The sequence below is a fragment of the Neopelma chrysocephalum genome, unplaced genomic scaffold (assembly GCF_003984885.1).
Source record: "Neopelma chrysocephalum unplaced genomic scaffold, ASM398488v2 Primary Assembly neopelma1_42, whole genome shotgun sequence".
Classification (NCBI taxonomy): domain Eukaryota; kingdom Metazoa; phylum Chordata; class Aves; order Passeriformes; family Pipridae; genus Neopelma; species Neopelma chrysocephalum.
The window spans coordinates 6252266-6276318 of record NW_020897700.1 but is presented as its reverse complement, the minus strand read 5'-3'; positions in this window follow the sequence as shown (position 1 = coordinate 6276318).

Below are 24053 nucleotides of genomic sequence, written 5' to 3'. Positions count from 1 at the left end.
CCTCGCCCTGCCCCATCATCAAGGAGGCTGAGGATGCATAGGGAGTTGGGAAGGGACACAGCTAGGAGAGCTGACCTCAACTCATCCAAGGTATATTCCATACATGAGGGCATCACGCTCAGCACATAAAGCAAGGGAAAGTAAGAGGAATGAGGGGACATTTGGAATGATGGTGTTAGTCTTTCCAAGTCACCATTACACATGACGGAGCTCTGCTTTCCTGGAGATGGCTGAATATCTGCCTGCCCATGGGAAGTGGTGAATCCATTCCTTGTTTTGCTTTGCTTGCATGTGTGACTTTTGCTTGTCCTATGAAACTGACTGTCTCTCAATCAACAAGTTTTCTCACTTTTTAGCTTTCAATTCTCTCCCCTATCCTGCAGATGGGGGATTGAGTGAGCGGCTGCATGGGGCTTGGTTGCTGACTGGGGTTAAACTATGGGGGAGGGGGAGAGAGACAGAGACTGAGATTGGAATACAACCTGAGAGGAACAAGGGACACAAAACACAATTGCTTACCACCTGCTGACCACTGACCAGCCTGTCCCCAGGCAACAATTACTGGTACCCAGTCAATCCCCCTCATGCTGACTGACCATGACATAGAGGCATGGAACATCCCTTTGGCCAGTTTGGATCAGCTGTTCCAGCTACTCTCTCTCCTGTCTTCTTGTGCACTTCCTTACTGGCAGAGCATGGGACACTGAAAAGTCCTTGGCTGAGGGCAAGCACTACTTAGCAACACCTAAAATATCACTGCATTATCAACATTATTCTCATTCTAAATTCAAAACACACTACTGCACCAGCTACTAAGAAGAAAACTAATTCTATCCCAGTTTAAACCAGAAAACACTGAACATACTCCTTCAGCGCATTGCAATACCCTCATACACAGTTGCTCTTACATTCCTCTCTCCACTGCACTGCAGTCCACTGCACACATTCTAGCAACCTCTAAAGTGCATAAAGTATCTAATTAATGTAACCAAAGATGGGTGGAAAGGTTTAGTGCTTTCTCCATCTGCTCCATGGTCATTAATGGTCTTAAACCTTGTTCAAGCAAATACTCACTGCTGCTGGTCTAAGGGACAGCTCATCAAGCACTGTAGAATAAACAGAAAATCACAAAGTCGAGGCAGATGCATGAAGGAGAAGTGAAGTTTGAGACATCGTAGAATGTAAAGCTGTTTGCATTCATGAAGTGACACATGCATTGCATTCTGTTATTAATCCGAAATCTTTAATCATTGACAAATGTATTCCCAAAGCACTTCTGGGAAGATCTGGAGAATCTCTTTCCCTCTTCAGAATTTCTGTTTGATTTTATGAGCACTGTTTCTGTCTTATAACATTCTTTTGTCATATACAAGCTTTTTCTTTTTTTTTTTTTGGTACTTATAAAGTGGACCTTGCTCTGTAAAACCTAGTCCTTCTTTTTACAATATTACACTCCTTAGGGCATTAGCAGCTCACAGGATTAAATTAAATGCTGCAGCTGTCCAGTTGAAATGACTCAGTAGCGTGACCGGTCAGCAGCTAGGTACAAGGCTAATGAGGTGTCTGTAATCCATTGAAAGACTAAAAAATGCCTACAGATTACAGTTGTGGTATTGTACAATGAAAAACCAAAAATAGTCAAACACAGCGTAAAGTTGTATAGCAGGAACTGAACATATGGTGCTGCTAATGACAAGAATCTGAGAACATGCTTAAACTATGGACAAAGTAATTAAGTGAAAATGAATTACAAACACAGGATAATCAATTAGAAGATGAAGATGAAATCCAAAGCATAAGGCAGACTAATAGCTTTGGACCATGATTATTGAATAGTTGGACTCCACCAAGTGTTGTCAGATCATGAATACGAAGCATCAGGTTTACTACTTTCTGTACTTAAATATGCACAATAAATACAGCGTCAGGTCAAACTGTGCGGAAAGGCTGATCAAGTTTTGTCCCTTCAAGAGCTGAGACTGAGAACATATCCTCATACAACGAGTAGTTATACCCTCAAATAAGGGTCGAAGTATTAACAAAGCCAATATTCCCCATATGCTGGCTAGCACAGTAGCTCTTGCAAGAGACAGGTGCCAGAAGGAACAGCCAATGGTCAGAACTGTAAAAACTTCACTTCATGGTTCGAATCGTCTGTGGCCAGACTGCAGGTTATTAGAAATTAATTCATTTGCATGACGGTAATCTGATTGCTTGATGTGATTAATGACATTTGAAGAACATGGCAGAAGACATTAGGGTGCATAATCAAGAAGATAAAAGCCATATGGGATATAGTAATTGGGAAGAAACAGTGTTGCTTGTGACTGAAAGGAAACCAAGAACACCACAATTAGCACTGCTTAAATCATATATATGAGATCTTAAAAATGTGCCATAAAACATTCCTTGGAAATATGACAGCTATAAAGGTCCCTAAAAGAGACATTAGCAGATGCCATTGGCCAAAGATCGATGCACCCTATTGTTCCTTCAGTAATCCTTAATGACTGACAACACTGTCTGTGAACTTTAATTGCTCAAATTATTTCAATAACCATTAGTAGTCTAGTGATATATTCAAGCACAATGACAACAGTTTGTTTCTGACTCCGTAATCTAGGAGCCTTTAAAAATTGAAAATTTTTAAATTGCAAATTGAAAACTCCTGGGTTTAATGATCTAAACTGATGGACAGTGGCAAAAAGACAAGATCTCATATCAACATCTACTTGCAGATCATAATATCACCACTTCTACAACTATAAACCTATTTTGAAAATTAAACATGCCAGGATTTAGGTATCAAAGATCACACCTCCAAAACAACTCCTCGCATAAAAAGACAAGTGTATTGGGCTTGCATGGCCAGGTTTTGGTAGCAGAGGGGGAGCTACAGGGGTGGCTTCTGCAAGAAGCTGCCAGAAGCTCCCTCATGTCTGACCAAGCCAATGCCAGCTGCAAAATGGACCTGACACTGGCCAAGTCTAAGTCAATCAGAGATAGTAGTAATTTCAGGGGAAGACCATGCTGGAGCAGGCTCCTGGTAGGACTTGTGACATCATGGAAGACACACGCTGGAGCAGTGTGTTCTCGAAGGACTGCATCCTGTGGAAAAGGACCCACACTGGAGAAGTTCATGAAGAACTACAGCCCATGGGAAGGACTCACATTGGAGAAGTTCATGGAGTACTGTCTCCCATGGGAGGGACCCTATGCTGGAGCAGGGGAAGGACTCTGCTCACTGAGGAGGAAGCAGTGGCAGAAACACCCTGTGATGAACTGACCATAACCCTCATTCCCTATCTCCCTGTGCCACTGAAGTGGAGGAGGTAGAGCCCAGGAAGGAGGGAGGAGTGAGGGGAAGGTGTTTTTAAGATTTTTTTTTTACTTCTCATTGTCCTGCTCTGATTTTGATCGGTGATAAATTCAGTTAATTTTCCCATGTCGAGTCTGTTAAACCCATGACAGTAATCCCTAGGTGATCTTTCCCCAGCCTTATAAGCCTTTCTTTATATTTTCTCTCCTCTGCCCAGTTGAGGGTAGGAGTGATAGAGCAGCTTTGGTGGCTACCTGGCACCCAGGAAGAGTCAACCCACCACAAGAAGATATTATGCAGACAGATTAATGTTCATATTTCTTGGATTCAAGAGCCAAAAAGGCTGTGTAAGTTCCAGAATCAACTTCATCTTAAAAAAAAGGAATGGTAAACAGTAGAAGAGGAAAAAATATTTCTTTCTCTGCTAAAAGCATCACAGCACAACAACTACTCAATCCTTGGGCACATGCAAGGCTTTTCTGAGATGTAGACCATATTGATTAATAACCAAAATCCAGCACTGTTAGCCTGAAGCATGTTAAACAAACAGGTAGTTTCATACAGAAAGTATCATAGAATCATTTAGGTTGGAAAAGACCTCCAAGATATAAAGTCCAACTTTTGACCAAGCACCACCTTTTCAACTAAACCATAACACTAAATGCCACCCACAGTTTTTTCTTGAACACTTCCAGGGATGGTGACTCCACCACTTCCGTGGGCAGACCATTCCAATGCTTGTGGAATCAACCTTTCAGTAAGAAAATTCTTGGTGTCCAACCTGAACCTCCTCTGGCGCAGCTTTAGGCCATTTCCTCTTTCCCTTTGGTGGTTGCCTGGGAAGACAACCTGAAAGGAGGTTGTAGCAAGGTGAGGGTCGGTCCATCTTGCTACAACCTCCTTTCAGGTAGTTGTAGAGAACAATGACGTCTCCCCTGAGCCTCCTTTTCCCCAGACTAAACCGCTCTAGATCCCTCAGCTGCTCCTCATATGACTTACTCTCTAAACCCTTCACCAGTTCTATTGCCCTTCTCTAGACACACTAGAGCACCCCAATGTCTTTCTTGAAGTGAGGGGCCCAGAACTGGACACAGTACGTGAGGTGCAGCCTCATCAGGGCCAAGTACAGGGCAACAATGATCCTAATGCCCACACTATTTTTGATACAAGCCAGGATGCCATTGGTCTTCTTGGCCACTTGGGCGCACTGCTGGCTCATGTTCAGCTGCTTGTTGACCAGCACCCCCAAGTCCTTTTCCACTGGGCAGCTTTCCAACCACTCTTCCCCAAGCCTGTAGCACTGCCTGGGGTTGTTGTGAACCAAGTGCAGGACTTGACACTTCACCTTATTGAACCTCACACCATTGGTCTCAGTCCATGAATCCAGCCTGTCCAGATCCCTCTGCAGAGCCTTCCTACCCTCCAGCAGATCAACACTCCCACTCAATTTAGTGTTGTCTGCAAAGAAGTGTAATCAGAAAGGATATAAGATTTTTAGAAAGAGATCAAGGAACTAAATTAGACCAAGAGAAAATCATCAACATATAGTTGTGCAATACACTTGAAGAAGGGATCTCCCAAAATTGAGCAGCCAAGGATTTATCCCAGGACAGCAGCATGAGATTGCAGTCAAGATAGCTCTCTTGAAAAACTGACAAGTTACGCAGAGCTACATCAGTACAAGAAAGATCAGAATCTAGCTCACAGTATTCATCCACATAGCTTGAGGGAAAACAGCTGAACTAACTTTATTCTGTTTCTGAAATGTCTTTAATGCAAGATTGAGCATTTTGCCAATAGCTGAGCCACTGACAAGAAACACTGCTTTAACTGAAACTGTGTTATAACCTAAGAAAGCTTTTCCTTTAGAATCACACACCAAGCAACGTGATTTGATATTTTTCCTTGATATTACAGGCTTCATCACAAAAATGAAATTGTGCTTTCTACCTTGACACTTAAGCCAGCAGTGACAGCTAGGCACCAAGTCTAAGAGAAAGCTAGTGTGCAACTACTATCTACATTTCTTTTCTGAACTCTTGAGTACAAAATATTTCCTTCTTGTATGTCAGTATGTCAGTTTTTGTGACAAATTTACAGCAGTTCAACAGGTTTTGGATGTACAGATCTTGCTGAAATGTTAGACAAGCCTGTGAGAGCAGGGACACACCCTGGAATTCCAGGTGTCTTTTTCTGCACATCACCTGAAAGCTCAGGTGACCCCATCCATTTCGACACAAAGGTATTTACACCTTACGCATGAGCCTCAGCAGTGAGGAATGTGAGAACTGTGCTAAAATTAAACTTTTATAACTTTAGGCCTTTTATATAGCTGGGATCAAATGTTACTCAATTATATTTTTATTGTCAGTTATACTTACCTAGCAAGTGGTCCTGTAAAAGTAGACATGCAACAGCCCCAGAGAGGTGTTGACAAAGACAGGAATAGTCCAAGGCAGCAATCAAAATATGGGAGTAAATGGAACAACAAACCAACATCACTTCCTCATCTGAGTTATATTTATTTTGGACACCTGGACTTCTTTTTAGCCATATTTTCACCCATCAGAGAGGTAATGAAGAATGAAAATGAATAATCAGAAATAATGTGTGTCCAAATGAAAATTTGGCTGTAATAATTCTATGTCATTTCAAAGATAATTAGCTTGCTTTTTTGAAAAAAACTGTTAGATTTTTTTCCATACCAAAATTGAATAAAATTTGCACAGTCAAGGTTTGTTGAACATATAACAAATTTTAGCAATTTTCTTGAAAAGTCTTGTGGAATCATTTCTGGAATCTCGGCATGGGGATAAAGTGATAATGTAGTAATTGTCTTATTAATTAAAAGTTTCGGCTTGTTATGTTTGCAGAAAAATATTTTAAAATGTCTCTTTGAGAGATTTCTAATCTGAGAAGTAAGCCATAGAAGTTTTAACCTTTTTGTCAGTATTGAACCGTTTTAAGCCAAGTATTACTTTGGATGCCACTCTTCTACTAATGAATCCAAATTTTTTTCAAGTAACCAATGCAAAGCTATAGTCTTTTAATTGAAAGAATCATAGTTCTTGAAACCTGCTGTAGCTGTAAGGCTTGCACTGCAAAAAGAAGTTGCTTACCTCAAAGAAATGAATGCTTTTGTGTGTTATGCTTTGGAAGGAAGTGAAATCATATATAATGGCATTGTTTTCAACTGGAAAAAAGCGCACTTTTTAAATAGCATTTCAGATAATATTAAGCAGGATGTATTTTATTGGAAGGACATGAAAGAACATGTTTCTTTTTTCCATTTTTGTTTGCACATAGTAAATTTTTCATCATATTGTGTATTCTGGCATATTGTAAAATACTGAAACTAAGGACAAACCTAAAATTGCTTAAGCAAACCATAAGTGACATAGAACTGCCAATCAATCAAATGGGAAATAAAATAAATCTGTATTTATAGATGTGGTGTGATTATCTATATCTTTTGTATACAAAATCAGTAATTGAATTAAAATCTGACTTTTCATTTATTGCCCATCAAAACAATCAGAAACAGAACCAGAAAACGGGTGAGAAAATAGAAAGAGAACATTCACTAGGACAACAATTAAACAGTGGAACGAAGGCAAAATCTATCAGAAATCAATGAAATCAAAACAGACAACCCCATGTGAAATGCAAATAAAGAAAATAATAATTTTGTAAATTATCTACAGACTATCTAACGAAAGAAAAATTGTAAGGAAATATGCTCAGATTCAATTTCTTTTTTAGAATATGTTATGGAAAGCTGTTTGCTAAGCTCTGGTACCTTGCACAGGCAACATTTTGGGAACTAGAGGTAAAACTAATAATCATTCCTGACACGTTTGGTCAGGGCATATGTAAAAACCATACTTAGCCAAGGCCTGAAACAGAAACAGAAATTGATTGAGTTGCACTTTTTCGATAAAATATCCTGAAATGATAAAGCAGAAATTATCATTGATTAATATATACTGGAGAACATATAATTCTCTGCACTGCAGATTTCATTTGGCCTATGGTAAGTGTTTTTTCAAGCATCTGTAAATCAGCTCTGCATTTTTCCATTTCAAAGCCCTCTATCTTTTTCAGATTTGTTTGAAAGATGCTTTGACAAGGAAAACTATTACTCTTTATGACCCATTGAAATGCCATACATGATTTAAAGTGAAGTCTAAAATGGCCCCAAGTAAAGTAAAATCTTGCAATTTGACATGTGGATTCTGGAATTCACACAGTGCCAAGGGAAGAATAAATACCTACATTTTCATCATTTCACTTAAGTCCATTCATCACAAAACTGTGGGACCTATCAAATTATACCAGTTTTTGAACTAAGAAGTAGGAAAAAACATGCTATTTCTGACACTGATGATAACCTGTTCAAACTGATTGCTTGTACAGAAATTGAGGTGTTTGATATGCTCCATTTTTTATGTAAGATTTATTATTTTCATTAGATTAACTGTATAAGAAGACAAGGTTTAAGGTCCCTTAAGACTTCATCAGGAAAATTAGTAGCTTCTTTTATGTAGCCTTTTTGCAAAGTGGAAGTGTAAAAATAATCTTCATATCCAGAAAAGTAGGTTTCTCTTATCAATACTCCCACCAGACAACAGAAAGACAAGGGAATCTCATCTGTATAAATACTTTTAGAGAGAACACTAATTAATGAGATCCAGAGGAAGATATCGAAAATTTTCTTCCATGTTAAGACATGCTGAAAGATAGGAATATAATAAGATAAGAGTTTATTATGTTAAAAAAATGAGAGAAAAGGTGGAAATAACTCAGATAATCTTAAGTCCTGTTTTAAATATAGTAGAAGAAGAACCCAGGGTAAACATTCAATACTGAATGAAGAAATGTCAGAGGTAAAAAATGGGGGATAAAAAATACATTGATACTAGGCAAGTGAGCTGAAACAAGTATTGTAACTAATCTGGCTCAGGAATATGTCACGGGTTTGAAAGAAATGTGAAGTCTTTCTGTATAACGCAAGGATAACAACAAAATGGAAATGTTACTAATGACCAACAGAAAGCTAACTATGAAGAGAGCGAAAACACAAGAGGACTGGAATGGAAGTATATTATTTAGGAAGCATAGGTACAGGAAACACTGAATGGAGTGTTTCAGTTGGAAAGAAATAGAGCTAGCATGCATCAAGTTGAATTGATTTGTTTTAAAATAACTTTAAGAGGAATAATGAGATACAGTCCATCACAGCAGAGCTAAAGGAATCCTACAGTCATCCAGCAGCAGACATTGTTGCAACAATATTGATATACTGCTAGGAACTGTATGGGTATGGAAGACATCAGCCATACAGATATATACTGGAGAAACACCTATATCTTTAGTTCATGCTTTCAGCTTGGGTCTAAAGCAATATAATAAATTCATATGACACTGATCACAGATTTGAACTGTAAAACAAATCTGACCTTCCCATTTCAGCTGACCACCAGGCTGAGGACCATTTCACACATTTCACAATGAAAGCCTGAGAGGAGGCAAATGAATCATCTCCTTAACTCTAATTAAGTAAGCACCAGTCAGCAGGAAGAACTATTTCAGCCAAGGACACAAACAGGTGTCAGTTATTAACTGTGGGTTTAAAATCAACCATCAGGGAAGGTGGGATCAGGATATGCTCTTGAGCAGTTTTCTGACAGTAGCTGATTTTCTTTTGCCCAACTACGTACTTTTCATAAGGGAATTCATCAGTTTATGATTGTTAGTTATGCAGTTGAGTGGGACTAGACCCAGTAAGTCAGAAAGTCTCTGTAGTATATGTAGGAACTTTTCAAAATTTGACATAATCCTTGGAAGTATTAAGAGCAGCACCTGATGATGAAGAAGTAACAGAACATTACCTACTGGCACTCAGCCAATTTTCACCAGACAAGATTTCCAGACATTTGGATGTTTCTCACTGAGCAGCATGGGAGGCACTGGAGAATTTTCCCTATCTCTTTGACAGTCATTTGTCAGTCAAGAAAGTACTAACGTCACAAAATGTAAACTTATTCAAACTCATAGATATCTCTGGCTAGTTCTGAGAGGACATTGATTTTACTCCCTAAAGATACCAAGTGAGAAGCCAAAATAAATCAGACTCCAGATCAGTAAAAAATAAAATCTTTGAACATAACACAAACCTATCAGTGACAATGTTCCTTCATCTGCAAAGAAAAAAATCTGCATAAACTTCACAAAGCTCTCAACAGTTTTTACAGCCTTTATTCACAGTGGATGTAACAGGCTATTTGGACAGTAACAGTACCCGAAATAAGTCTATCTGCTTCAGGTCAGACAGCTCAGTGTATTTAATTTTTTCTCCATGCTAGAAAACAACACATTTTAAGACCTCCTTTATACCTAACGGTGTCTTTCTTTTTCTATGCAGCGCACTGCTTACTTTGAATTCAGTATGTGGTAGTCTTTTATTATCAACATATTAGATGTCATTAGCACATGAATAGTTTTATTAGCCTGCCACCTCATGACAGATAGGAAAGTTTTGTCAAGGGGAGTCAAAATTTCTTACCACAAAGTCAGTCTCAGGAATCTTATGTGCAACAAATGCCTTCCAAAGGGAGTGTTAAGTGAGCACAACACAAACCTAGAGTAGACAAACAACCAAGCTTACTGCAGTGAAATGTTTGATACAGAGCAAAACACTAGCTGAAGATTAACAGCCTATTAAAAATGAAATCAAGCTATTAGAAGCCAACAAGCATGGGAAAGGTTCTTTTTGTCATTCAGCTATTATCACGTTTGATGTCGCATTAAATTGCCCATTGGGCAAAGCACTGAAAAGCTAATATGGGAATGCCTTGTTTATAATGTTCACTTTCATCTCTGAATTAAGAAAGCAATTCATCAATAACAAAACCAGTTTAAATGATGTATGAAGTGAACACAGCATTCTGCAACAACTGCTTCTTCCAGATAAGACCCAAGGATAAACTGCATCCACAGAGGGATGAAAACAAGACACCATTGGGTTCCACAGGAAAAAAGCGTTTTACTTAGCATGAAGGACTCTTTATCAAATGCAGTCATATATAAGTCATGTAAATTATAATCAGGCCAAAAGAAGTCCTAATCTGTACTTCACTATTTTCCCATTAGCACTAAGTAAGGCTGTAAAGCACTGTAATTCGATAACAAGTCCCTTAAATGCCATGCAATGTGTACAGTTTTCTCCATGAACAATGGCATGATTCCCCTAAGATAGGTTTAATAAAGCCAAATGAATCAGTGCTTTCTGTTAGTTATTTATGAAACATCGAGGAACAGCTGCAAGAAATATACAACTTCCTAAACGGGTTCCGCCTCCAGCAGTTGTGTAGACCAGATGGGAGAGTGACAAGCTCCACTTAACGTGTCACAGCATCAGCTCAATCATAAAATGGTACTAAACAAATCTCCTTGGAACAGAAGCCACCTGTTTACTATCAATACACCTTCTATTTCTCAAATGGCAACTCTAATTTGTGATGTGTAAACTAAAAGAAGCATCCCTTCAACGCCATGAAGCAAGCCTCAGCAAATTGGTCTCCTTTGGAAAAAAGCAATGCCTCACTCTTTATAGTCAACCTCAGGCAGTTTTAAAACTTTCATATAAGTCTTGCTCACACATTAGTCAGTGTACCGTCTTCCCACTGAGAATTTCCCAGGTTAATTATTCCAGTTCAGGTTTGGTTTGTCTTCAATTTTCAACTTTTACTCAGTAGTTATTAGAAACAGAAATCTGAAGTGCCTTCTGTTTAACCTCAGTGACAGAGTCCTATTCTGAAAGCCTCGGATCTGGTTCCTGCCCATAGCTATTATTTTCCCTACCCTGGACAAGAATATATTATGTGGGGTCTGTCACAGCTCACTCAGGAAGAGGTGTGAGGGCTCTCCAGATGTCTATAACAGCTTAGAAATAATTGTGTTGCACTGGGGAGAGACAGAATAATGTAATTAGGAAGCATAACCTACATACAAACTTTCCAAATGTTTACTTCTATAACATAAAATTTTTTTTATAACAAATATTTCCTATTTGTCAGGAAGGCTTACTGCAGTGGGTACTTCCAGTTTCCCTTCATTTTAACAAGAACAAGGTGGTATAAACATGGAGACCTGAACCTATTCAAACTACCTCCGGGCAATTAGAGGTGTTTAGGCTGAGATTTCCACAACATGTGTTTTGATACTGGAGTTGTGCCTAGATCCACTGTGTTGGCCTAAACTTCAGGAAGTTCACCTTGCCAAAAGTGTTCGGGAATACATCTCTGATGCTAACACACAGTCTGAAGGAGATCTAGGCCCAGAGTTGTCATGTGTATGCCAAGGTTCTCTGACAACTATTAAGCTTTTATTCTTAATGATTTGCAAACAAGTCACCTCTGCAGATGTTTAACTACCTAAACATATCCAATCCTGCTGATGTTTTGCTTGGATGGCATTCATTTTTAAAGTGTCATTTGCTCCCCATGTCAGCATCTGCTCATTCATGTGATAACTATTTTATTAGGGGACCAAGATTTCAGCCATATGAAATTAAAATTGGTATGACATTGACAACAGGAGTTGTTGTGATGGATGTCAGCCCACTTCAAATGGTGATATTGTTCTTAAAGGGAAACTCCAAAAAAACAGATCGGAATCTAAAAAGCTCAAGCCTTCCCCGTATTAAAGGACAGGATTAATACTGGTTTACAGAATTTTTCCAGTATATAATATTTTCCACAAAATGGCGAGGTGAAGTACTCCATCTAGCCTATGTCTCCGTATAGCCACTGCAAATAGTTATGATCTCTGTATACATGGTGTCTAATCTGCTGCAGTAGTACCTCAGTTAAATGTTAAACTAAGAACTCTTGTAGGCTACCACATCATACTTCTAGAGAGGTAAGTTTGTTTGCTCTCACCTACACTGGCTCTCTTTCTTCAAAAATGTCTGTGGCTGTGGCTGTGAAAAATTGATATGCATTGTTGTTTTCAAAATAAATGCAGAGGTTTCCACACTTAGGGTTTTTGTTAAAACAGCACCAAAGAATAGCCTTTATGTCAGGTTTGTTTTTTGCAGTATTTCTGTTTTTTCACAATATTTTATTAAAACTATTCAGTAGGTTTTTTGGAAATCATTATTTTTTTATAATCATATTAGCATGTGGGAAATTTAGTTGTTTAAAAGAAACAATTTTGTTAGGAATAGTTAAAAACATAAAAGCAAATATTTTTCAATTAAAACTATGGTGACATTTATATTTTAAATGAAATAAAGAAAATTATGATAAAGTGAAACAAAATCTGTCATATCAGCCACATATATCAATCAATCTTAAATCTAAGTATTTCACTTTGGAATATACCCCGTGTTCACCTAAGGAAACAGTGATTCTCCCTGTGATTCTTTCTTGACTCACTTTAGTTCACCTTCCCATGATGCACAGACATTCCTGGGGCTGAGCAACCTGCTGGTGTCTCTGAGTGATGAAAAAAATGAAACCAGGCCTGACAGTTACAATTCCTGAGAGGTGCTGCAATGGATCTGCTGCAGGGAGCGAACTGAGTACCCTGTAAGAGGTGCAGTACATATGCACTGTGGCTATGCATTATGCCAGGTAAAGATCCCCAAGCACTAACTTCTCTTTTATTAGTGTAAAAAATACTTTTTTCTTACTAAAGACTTGTGAAAATATTCACTCCCTTTTTTTAAAAGAAAATGGAAATACATAGAGGAATAGCAAAATTTCTTCTATTGGCAACACTTTATAATCCATATGACTACTAACATGAAAATACAATTAAGTAATATTTATACAACATGTAAAAATAATCACTTATAAAAAAATCTGTATTATATGACTGCAAATTTGAGGTCATGCTATATGGAAACCAACAAATGCAAAATATATTTCTGAACACGTATATATAAATCAGGGGATGGATTTTTTCCACTTTAAGCACCTAAAGTCCCCATGGTGTAACTGGAAGGCGTGGCCTGGCCTGTGTCTGACCTCTTCACCATGGCCTTGTCTTACCACAGTGACTGAGGCTGCCATGGATATCCCCCTCTACTCCCCAGATGCCCTGCTCCTGCACTGGGGACAGCAGGAAGGGCACCAGCTCCCACAGAGCCAGCAGCACTCGTAGCATCCTGGTGATACCCACTATAAAGCCTTGTGACGAGAACAGGATCTGTCCCATAACACAAAAAAGTGGAAACTTGTTAATAGTGGAAATTAGAAGGCAGGGAACATTACCAGAGGCTTTTTATTTAACTTTCATATCAAGGTTGACTTACAGCAATGATACAGTTGAGCATCTTTGCTCAATGAATTAAGAGAAAAAGATCAAATGTGAAACAGCCAGCAGAGCCTTGGAGTTGCCCCTAGGATGCATCCTCTGACCGAAGAAATGTCAGACCAGTTTGGAGCCAAATTCCCTAGGTGGTTTGCTTAAAACAAATGATAGCATCTATTGTCTAAATATTCAAATTTGATCGGACAACTTCTTTGTTAGAAACCATGTTTGACCTGGATTCAGTCACGTACACAATTTTGTGATAGTATTCCCTTTTATTAGAAGTTGGTAAGACTGATAACAATATCACGTTGTTCGAGCACAGAGTACGATGACATCTACTATTCATTGCTTGTGGAGTGTTGTTAGCCCTGAGACTTTAAACTATGAAGAATCTTGGCCAAACCAAAAACATCCCACAAGAGCTTAAAAATGCTTAAAAATTTTCTATTCAGCACAGCGGCAAGATATTTATGATGCTGGTTTTCCTGTGCCTCTAATGCTGAAGTCTGTTACACATCCTGGAAATAATTAACTAATCCTGAGCTGCATCAACTGCAACTTCCTCTGATGTTCAGATATTCTCCCTTTCTTTTACCCTTACTTAGTAATTCATCAAGCCTAAGGTGCAATTACCCCATTGCCCCACAGGAGTACAAGATACAAGCATGCCTTAGAAAACTGTCATGTCCTCCAATGCACTCGTTGTACCAAAAAACTCAAAAAACCTATCAGCTAGATCTAGCTTCCTGACAGCAAACCCATCTGCTGTCTGTTACCAAATTTATTTTAAATAGCATTGCAGCTGAGAGTCATGACGCTAGCTTATGTCAAAAAATCTCTGTCCGTGCCAAACTCAGCTCTGGTGCCAATCATTTGTTGTGACTGATCTGCTATAAATGACAGAATACAGACAAGCAGGCTTTTAAAGACAAGAATAAAAGAACTGGAAAAAAAAAAAGGAAAAAAGGTAAATGGGAAATTCTTTCAAGGACAAGGGATAGCATAAAGGCAGCAATGGAGATGAGCTGAAAAACAGAGATAGGAAAAGTTAGAGGATGCAAAACAGGAACTCAGCTGCTGACAGGCACTAATTCGTTGCATTGAAAAAGATTGATTTGCTGTGAAATTGGTAGCCATTATACTGGCAAATCTGACAACATTTAAAACACTAAATGCAAGTATCACTAAAGATTTCCAGTTATCTACTATTTGTGTAACACCTGTGACAATCTCCCTTCAGAATCTTGACCACAAAGAGGTGTCTGACATGACAATTCTGTTAGGACTTTATTATTGACTGGTTTGTATTGTATTGTTTTAGTAATGTAATTATTAATAATATGCAGCATATTTGACAAGCAGTCTAACAATATTGCAGAGAAAACAAGTTGATTTGTATATGGCATCCTCATAATATTTGTCATTAAAAACTGTATTTTAATTAAGTGGACCTGTTGTTTTCACAGAATAAAAATAACAGTGTTGTAATTAATTTTCTTTTTTCATGCTGCTGACTGCAGTTATGTAATAATCAGAAAAGATCCTTATCTTGATGCTTTTTAACTGAATGTCATTAAAAATCTCTGCAGCTCCACAGAAAAGCTCATTTTTAATAACATACAGCTAGAGCTCCTTGAAGGTTTCCCTTGTCAAAGAGATACTCAAGTTCCTATGTTTTATCTTTCACATGAATTATTAAGCAAATCCAAACCTAATATTTGTTTTTTCCTGTTAAGAGAAATTAATTAAAAATTAATTAAAAATTCACTGGCACTTTCTTTACCTGGATTGACTCATTACCTTACAGAAGCTGTAGTCTAGATAGCTCAAATTTCCATTCTCCACTAGATCAACAAAGATAACTTGTAAGGATCCAAAGTTGCTGATAGATCATGCCTACAGAGATGTATACCAGTAGTATGACCAGATTTATTTTAAGTGGAAACTTCTTGATAATTTTTATTAGTATCTATTTAATGTGCATACTTAATTTCACTAGGAAAATCCCAAAGCATCCTAAACTACATTCTGATTCATCAATTGCTGAAAAATACTTCTGAATTACTTTTTTAGACAGAAGTATAATTGGAATAGTAAACACTAAATTTAGAGACAATAGAGAGCTAATACAAATATTGTTATCAACTAGCATTCCGGAATAGTTAACAAAAAACATTTGCCTAAGAGGACATACGATATAACTATTTCGTCTATATTTCACTTTCTCTGAAAATAAAAAGGGTAGCTAAGCTCTCCCCACACATCTTTGATAAAGTATTTAAAATTCAGTCTTTGTTACCAGGACAAAATATTTCTTACACTTTAGTTGCTACAGATTACCTCCATACAGAAGCTAAGTGTATCCCTTTAGTAGCTTTGAAACCTTATTTATCAGTCAGACTTTTATTTTGTTAGACATCATCTGGCAAGATTTAGGCATCATTGTAGTGTGCAGCGAAAGAAAATTTAAGAAGATACAGTCAATGCTGTGAATTTCCCTCTAATGTTTTTCCTACTGATGATGATTCATCCATCATTTCATGAGCCAAACATTTGCATCAGTTCATCTCAATAACCCAAATAATTTACCATTTGTTGATAAGGTTGTTATTGGCCTTGTCAGCACCCAAAGGCTTTTTCATATCTTGTGTTTCCAGTTCTCTAACAGGACTTTCTGAACTATTGACACATATTCAATCCAGCCCTGGAGTTCTACCCTTCCAAATCAAAGATAATGCACTAACACTGTTTTGCTCTACTAATTTTCTTTCTTCTTCTCCATTGTGCTAAGACCTGTCAGTCTTGGTTTTATAAAGTGACCTACAGCATCCTACATTTGTAATATTCTGTTTAGTGTTCTTACAGTTTCCATAGAGATGTCAAAGTCATAAAGGTTTACTTTTGCCACAGCTCTGAAAGGTGTCTGTTGGGGCAACTCATTCAAAAGACTGCACTGGTCCCCCTTACAAAATAGACTTTTTACTTCAGTGGGTTGCAATCCACCTACTGCAATAATCTGGCATCTGTAATTGCTCCCTGAGAGAGCGACTGCGCTCATTCCCAGTCCCCATGCACAGAAGTGAAAGAGGTCCTGTTCTTGACTGGAAGTGTCTCAGTCCAGACAAATGAGCAGTGGATGCTCAGGGGAGCACATGTACACGAGCCAGAATAGCTACAGTTACAATGCTGGCCTGAAACTGGTATTATTTGTCCTTTGCTGTATGTTTTGATATCATGGCTTGGCTTCCCATCAGATTAACATTGGTGTAGAACTGGAGCCAGCCTGTGGAAGTCCCACCAGACTATTAGTAGAATGACTGGCATATGTGAAACCCAAAACTTGAACTATGTTCAGTTTTAAAACGGTTATTCTGACTGCTTAATTCTGGAAGATATTTTCTCTACTTTCTCATAGAATATAGTCGAATGATACCATTTTTATAGCTGCAAAGACATGCACCCTTGTCAGCCTGTGTCATAGTCCTCACACTCAGCAGGCATGAAAAGAGTAAGCATGAGCTTCCTGACAGAACACAGAGATTAATTTATCTTTGCCACCTCCTTAATTTGAGAGAACAATGTTTAAAACCTACTTTATTTACGCCTACGCTGTGTCAGGCGCATGAACAGAATATTAGTCTTTTTTAAAACTAGAATAACAGATCATTTCATTACTCCTTCAGACACTTAGACACCACTCATAAAGCACATTGTACTATTCAAAGTTTGTGCATGTGCTTACAGTATGAATATAAATGGATCTTAATGCATGACTTTTTTCCTACTTTCTTTTCTACAAATAGGACATTACCAACAAACGCACCAGAGAATTCACTAAAAATGCTTTCTGAAAGTCAAAATATGGGAGCCATGCCAGGTTATGCTCAATCCCATCAAGCAACTCTTTTGAATGGCTGCCTTGTGTTAACCCATAGTTGGAAGTAGTGCTACCAAGACCAAGGTTTTATAAGTATTCACAAAAGATTATGCAAGTGATAGTTTTGCCTTTGGGTCAACTTTCGGCGGGAACCTGAAAGGAATCCAAAAGCATATAATTGCATCTCTTTATTCTATTACAGTATTATTTTAGGAGTATAATCCTAAGAAAACCATTAGAATCCACATACTGCAAATGATCAGTTCTCTCTTCCCTTTTAAGAAATCAGAAAACCGACCCCTTGGACAGCTTCTCATATATCCTCAGAATTTCCTTTCTTTGAACTTTTTACTGGGTCTCCAATAGCAGTAGTTCATATACCTGTTACTGCACTGGAAACAAATGTGGAATAGCTTAAAGCTCTTTGTCATTACATTTCCTTTTGTTCAGCAGCATGACCACTTTAAATCACATCATGTGAGAATGTATTCATGTCCTCAGATGAGGCCATACTAATATTCATGTCAGTCACCTTCGTTGTCGAACAAGACCCTCTAAGTCAGTTAATAAGACTAGAAAACAATATGCAAAATATTCTTTACATATCAATGCCAAGCTTTACACATTAACATTCTGACTATAATAATTTTCAAAGATTGATCAAGCTCTATCCCAGATTTCTTGACTGCCCTACTACTGCTGTGCTAGAACTACTACCTGATGTCGACCTGAAGCCCCTGATGTCCTCTCTTTAAACTGTCCTAACCCAGTGATCCCCATTTCATAGCTCACCAATAACACATGGTCTGCCAAATATAAATTGCAACATGAATTCAGAAGTTAAAAATCAGGCTGTCAGGAAGAACAAAGTATGAAGCTGTATGAAATATGTTAGTTGCAGAGAGTCATTGTTTATGGACTGTAATAACTAGACATCAATGCCTTGAATGTCTTACCCTTTTTTTTTACATATGACTCAGGCTCCTGTATTGTTTTCTACCGCACTACTCTAGCTGTCAGGCTGAACTGTCCAATATTACCCTGGAGACAGACTGCCAAGTTCATTAGCAGGAATTACAGTGGCAAGCTGCTCTGTAAGAACACCAAGGCTGCCTGCGCTCCCAAATTTGAAGCTGCTTCCGTGGATGTTTCTCTTGAAAGCTGCTGAATACTCCTCTTCATTCTCCAAAGATGTTATAAATTATCTTTTTCATCTCTCTCTGCATTAAGTAACCAGAGGTCAACTCTCATTTACTGCTCATTACTCAAATTCTCTCTCAAAAGGTTGTAGTGGGGGGAATTTATTGGATTTAAAGTACAGGAGATGATGCACACTGCTCAACAACAGTGTCTTCCTGTAATTCAGAAATAGAGACGTCCTACTGTAAATCAGTTGTTTAGAGAAATCATTGCCATACTTGCTTTATCTCTTCTGCACATCTCTATCTAATGTTCAACATCATATTCCTCATTCATCCTGGTTTTTTTTCTCCTGACATTTTAGCAGACATTTTGAGATGTAGCACTATTATTTAGACTGCTGCTTCTCCAGTGCTTAAAACAAGCAAAAATGTTTTTCACATATTGTTACCTGAACTTTCCTTGTCCCTTTTCAAGTCCATTCAGCCAATGGCTTTCTCAAACTAGAAACCAGCACAAACATTTGTTTTTCACAATGTACACTATGGATGAACTGGGCCAACTACAGAACATATAGGAAAGATACCCCTTTGAGTCTAAGATGATCAGCACCTTTCCTGTGTTCTCCATTGTACCATATTCTGGTATCTTCTGATACAAATTTCTTACATTGTTCATGGAGGAGAGGGAACTGAGAGACAAATACACAGGTAGAATAAAAACATAGTGTGCATGTAAAAATTAAAGTCATATCATAGATCACAGTGCAGATCTTCACTATAAATACATACTGGTGATTTACAAATAAATTATATGGTATCTCAAAAGAGAGTAAAAATAACTGTTTAACACTGACAAACACCGGTTCTTTGTTTTACCATACTTAAGAATAATTTGACATTTAAAATTTTCATAATGAACTGAAATTCCCTCATTATACTCCATTTATTAGAAAACAGTGAATAATTCAGAAAAGACAGGGAGAAACTGATAGTTTGGTTCCAAATCACCAGTCTGCAACAATTCTAGCTGCAATGGCAACTTGTGCCCACATTTTTTTTCTCTAATCAGATGAGGGTACAGCATCAACTATGCTACATACATGTAAACATCAATGTAAACATTCAGTAGCTTAGAAAGTAGATTACTTTGTTCACTGTCTTTGCTTCCATAGGTATGATAAAACTGTTTTAATACCTGCAACATCATATACTTCATGTCACAACAGCAATTTTAACCTTATGTACATAAGTCATTCAAGTGTTTTTTTGTCTTTTACTGCCAAAACTCTTATTAAAGTCACAGAAGTATCCAGACAGAAAAATCAACATACTGTATCAGAAACTCAGGTATATGGGCTTGGCAACAGAGGGAATTATACTGTAATAATTAGGGTAGTATTGTTATCTTTCTAATAGCTAAACAAAATTCCTCCATATTATAGCACTCAATATTTCAGAGCACTAGTAACTACCTAAAGACTTCACTAAATTGCCAATTTTGGAATAAAAGTTACTTTTTAAAAGCCTGGCATTTAATTCTGTAGCCAGAGAACTAAAAAGCTCAATGATACATTAAACAACATATTCACTGTGCATTGTTCTGTCAACAGGACTGTACATTATCTGAAGACAATGAACATATCAGTACCATAAACTTGAATAAAAGAGCTGAAGGAGGAAAAATGCTGAAATGTGGGTTTGACCTCTCCTAGGATCACATGGCTATGGTTGTAATAGATGGAACCAGAAATAATAGCATTTTGAGGCCAGGAAATAAAAATGCTACCCACAAAATGGATGGTAAGTCACAAGATGCTAATCAAATAATTTGCATTGTTCTCAAAGTTCATCTACAAATGGAAACAGCAGAGGACAAAGAAATATCAACAAAACCAACCATAAAAATGTATAAAAGAATAGTTACATTATTTTTTGTAGCTCTGGATACACCATCCATTTGTAGTATTTTCCTAGTGTATAGAAATATGATTAAGGTTTGCATTTACAGTCTCAGTCCGAGGCTCACTTAAGTCAATAAGAATTTTTTCTTCAGTTATAGTGCTCTATGACTTTTGTCCTAGGTCAAGGAAGATATTTTCTGGATATCTAAATGCCTTCCACAACAGCAAGGCATGACAGAGACAGTGCAGAGTATATGAAAGGGTGTGTATTTGTGTTATACAAGAAGAAGTGCTATTTACCCTGCTCTGTGAGCCATGAAGCAGCACAGGATCTTTATATATTAGGTACTGTCAAAAAATGCAAAAAAAAAATCTGCCAATCTAGTGTGGTTCATCTAATCTGTATGGTACACCTTATCTTTAATAAACATATTACCTTGTCATAAAGTAGACTGAAATCATACTATAGATCTCTTTGTATGTGTACATCTACATACAGAAATAAGAGGGAGCTAAGAAAGAAATAATTCCTACTTCACAGCTGTATCACTCAAGAATATTGGGCAACAATACTGTTAAAAGCAGCATGATTCAGGAACAGTAAATTCGATTAAAAAAAATCCAATTGGCATGAAAAGGTCAAAAAGACATTGAACTTGCTCAGAACTGTCAGAAAATAGCATATTGAATTGAAGCCACAGGAGAGCACTGACAGGCATCATTCCATCACTTGAGAAAGTTGTTTGGTGCAGTTAAAAGCTAAAAGTATGCTGCAGTCAGTTGTTTATTTGTATGGTGATTACAGCCTTACCAGAATTTTACAATATGCAGCATCTATGTCTTTTTACTTTGGAAGATTCCTAGATTTTTTTCTAAATAAAGATAATGGTAACAAAATATAACACTATAAACCATAGCAATTTCTATAACCTTAAGTTCAATTACAGGTTTTGTCACAAAAATCTGAAGACTATTTTACATTACGTAATTAGTGCAGATTAAAAAATCCCTAAACAAACCAGCATAAGCCTAACACAGCTGTGAAAGGTAATAGTGAAAAAAAAAGGTGGTGAAAACAGAAACAAAGTCTCCAACTTTTGCAATATGTATACCAGTCAGATAGCCTCCATCTCACAGAATCTGTATTGAATCACAGATTCACAAAATTCTGTTTTGAATGAAAAATGGTTCTCTTTACATTCCTGTGTGCGGAAATGTGGGGAACTATCAAAAGAGTTTTTTCAAGTACATTAATGGCAATAGGGAGTATAGAAATATATAGACCTAATAAATAATATCAGGATGAGGATTGTCACCTCACAAACAGGGACAGAGACAAGGCAGAGGTGTTTAACACTTTCTTTACCTCTGTCTTCAACATAGATGATGGACCAAGGGGGTCTCAGTGCCCTGAGCTGGAGGACCACGACTGCAAAAATGGTCAACTCCCAGTTGACCCTGAAACTGTGCAGGAGCTGCTGCTACAGCTGTATCCCTACAAATCTAGGGGACCTGATGGGATTCATCCAAGAATCCTCAAAGAGCTGGCTGATGTCATCGTAAAACCTCTCTTGATGATTTTTGAGTGGTCTTGGGAATCCAGAGCTGTCTGGAACCTGGTGAACATTGTCTCGATTTGTAGAAATAAGGACCCCGGGAACTACAGGCCTCTCGGTCTCATTTCAGTGCCTGGTAAAGTTACGGAGAAGATTATTCTGGTAAGTGTTGAAAAACACATCAAAGACAACGCAGTCACTGGTCACAGCCAGCACGGCTTCATGAAAGGAAAGTCCTGCTTGTCAAATCTGATTTCCTTTTATGACAGGGTAACCACTCAGTTGATCAAGGAAAGCCAGTGGATGTAATCTTTTTAGATTTCAGTAAATCTTTCAATACTGCCTCTTAGAGTATCTTTCTGGACAAGATGTCCAGCACACAGCTGGATAAACACATCATGCAGTGAGTGAGCAATTGGCTCATGGGTGGTGCACAGAGGGTAACAGTGAATGGGGTAACATCAGACCGGTGACCTGTCACTAGTGGGGTTCCACAGGGCTCTATTTTAGGCCCTTTGCTCTTCAACATCTTCATAAAGGACTTGAACACAGGACTGGAAGGGATATTAAGCAAGTTTGCAGATGGCACAAAACTGGGAGGAGTTGTTGACTCCTCGGAAGGCGGGGAGACCCTGCAGGGAGACCTCGACAAATCAGAGGACTGGGGAATCACCAACCATGTGAATTGCAACAAGGGAAATGCCGGATTCTGCACCTGGGATGGGATGACCCTGGATGTACATACAGATTGGGGAATGAGATGCTGGAAAGCAGTGCCACAGAAAGAGACCTGGGGGGTCCTGTTCGACAGCAAGTTGAATATGAGTCAGCAATGTCCTGGCAGCCAGGAGGGCCAACCATGTCCTGGGAGGCATCAGGAAAAGTATCACAAGCTGGTTAAGGGAAGTGATTTTTCTGCTCTGCTCTGCTCTACTCTGCACTGGTGTGGCCTCATCTTGAATATGGTGTGCAGTTTTGGGCACCACAATATAAGAAAGATATTATGCTGTTAGAGATTGTCCAAAGCACGTCAATGAAGATGGTGAAGGACCTTGAGGGGAAGCCATATGAGGAGCAGCTGAGGTCACTTGGTCTGTTCAGTCTGGAGGAGACTGAGGAGAGACCTGTCTACAAGTCTACAACTTCCTTATGAAGGGAAGAAGAGGGTCAGGCACTGATCTCTTCTCTGTGGTGACAGGATCCAAGGGAATGGCCTGCAGTTGTGTCAGGGGCAGCTTAGGTTGGATATTAGGAAAAGGTTCTTCACCCAGGGCATGGTTGGGCACTGGAACAGGCCCCCCAGAGAAGAGGTCACAGCACCAATCCTGACAGAGTTCAAGAAGCATTTGGATGATACTCTCAGGCACATGGTGTAATTCTTGGGGATGGTCCTGTGCAGGGCTGAGAGTTGGACTCGATGATCCTTGTGGGTCCCTTCCTACTCAGCATAATCTGTGATTCTGTGACTTTGGAAGAAAAGTCACACAATAGACCAGACTGCACCCAGGGGAGTAATGAACATAGAAGAAGGAAAGTGCTTTTTAATTCTATCAAAGTGAGAGCAGCAAGCAGTGGCAGGAGCAGCAGTACAGGTGACTGTTCCAAGGTAGCAATGCAGGATGCAAAGCACCCTTATGGACTGCTTCTATCTCAAAGAGAAAATGCAAGAAAAGCACCCACATCTGTGGTTTCTTGCCACTAATGTAGCATACTCCCTATAATAGATGTGAAAGATGTGGTATGAAATATTTACTTTATGCATCACATAGAGAAGAGGTAGCAGAGTGAAAAATATGACAGATGTGAGGAGTGTGGAAGATCACCAGATACTAGAAACATAACCACAAAGATATAATAATATAACAATTATAGTAAATCAAGGAGTTTTGAAAACAAATGATCATTCACATTGAATATTAACATATCTATATATAT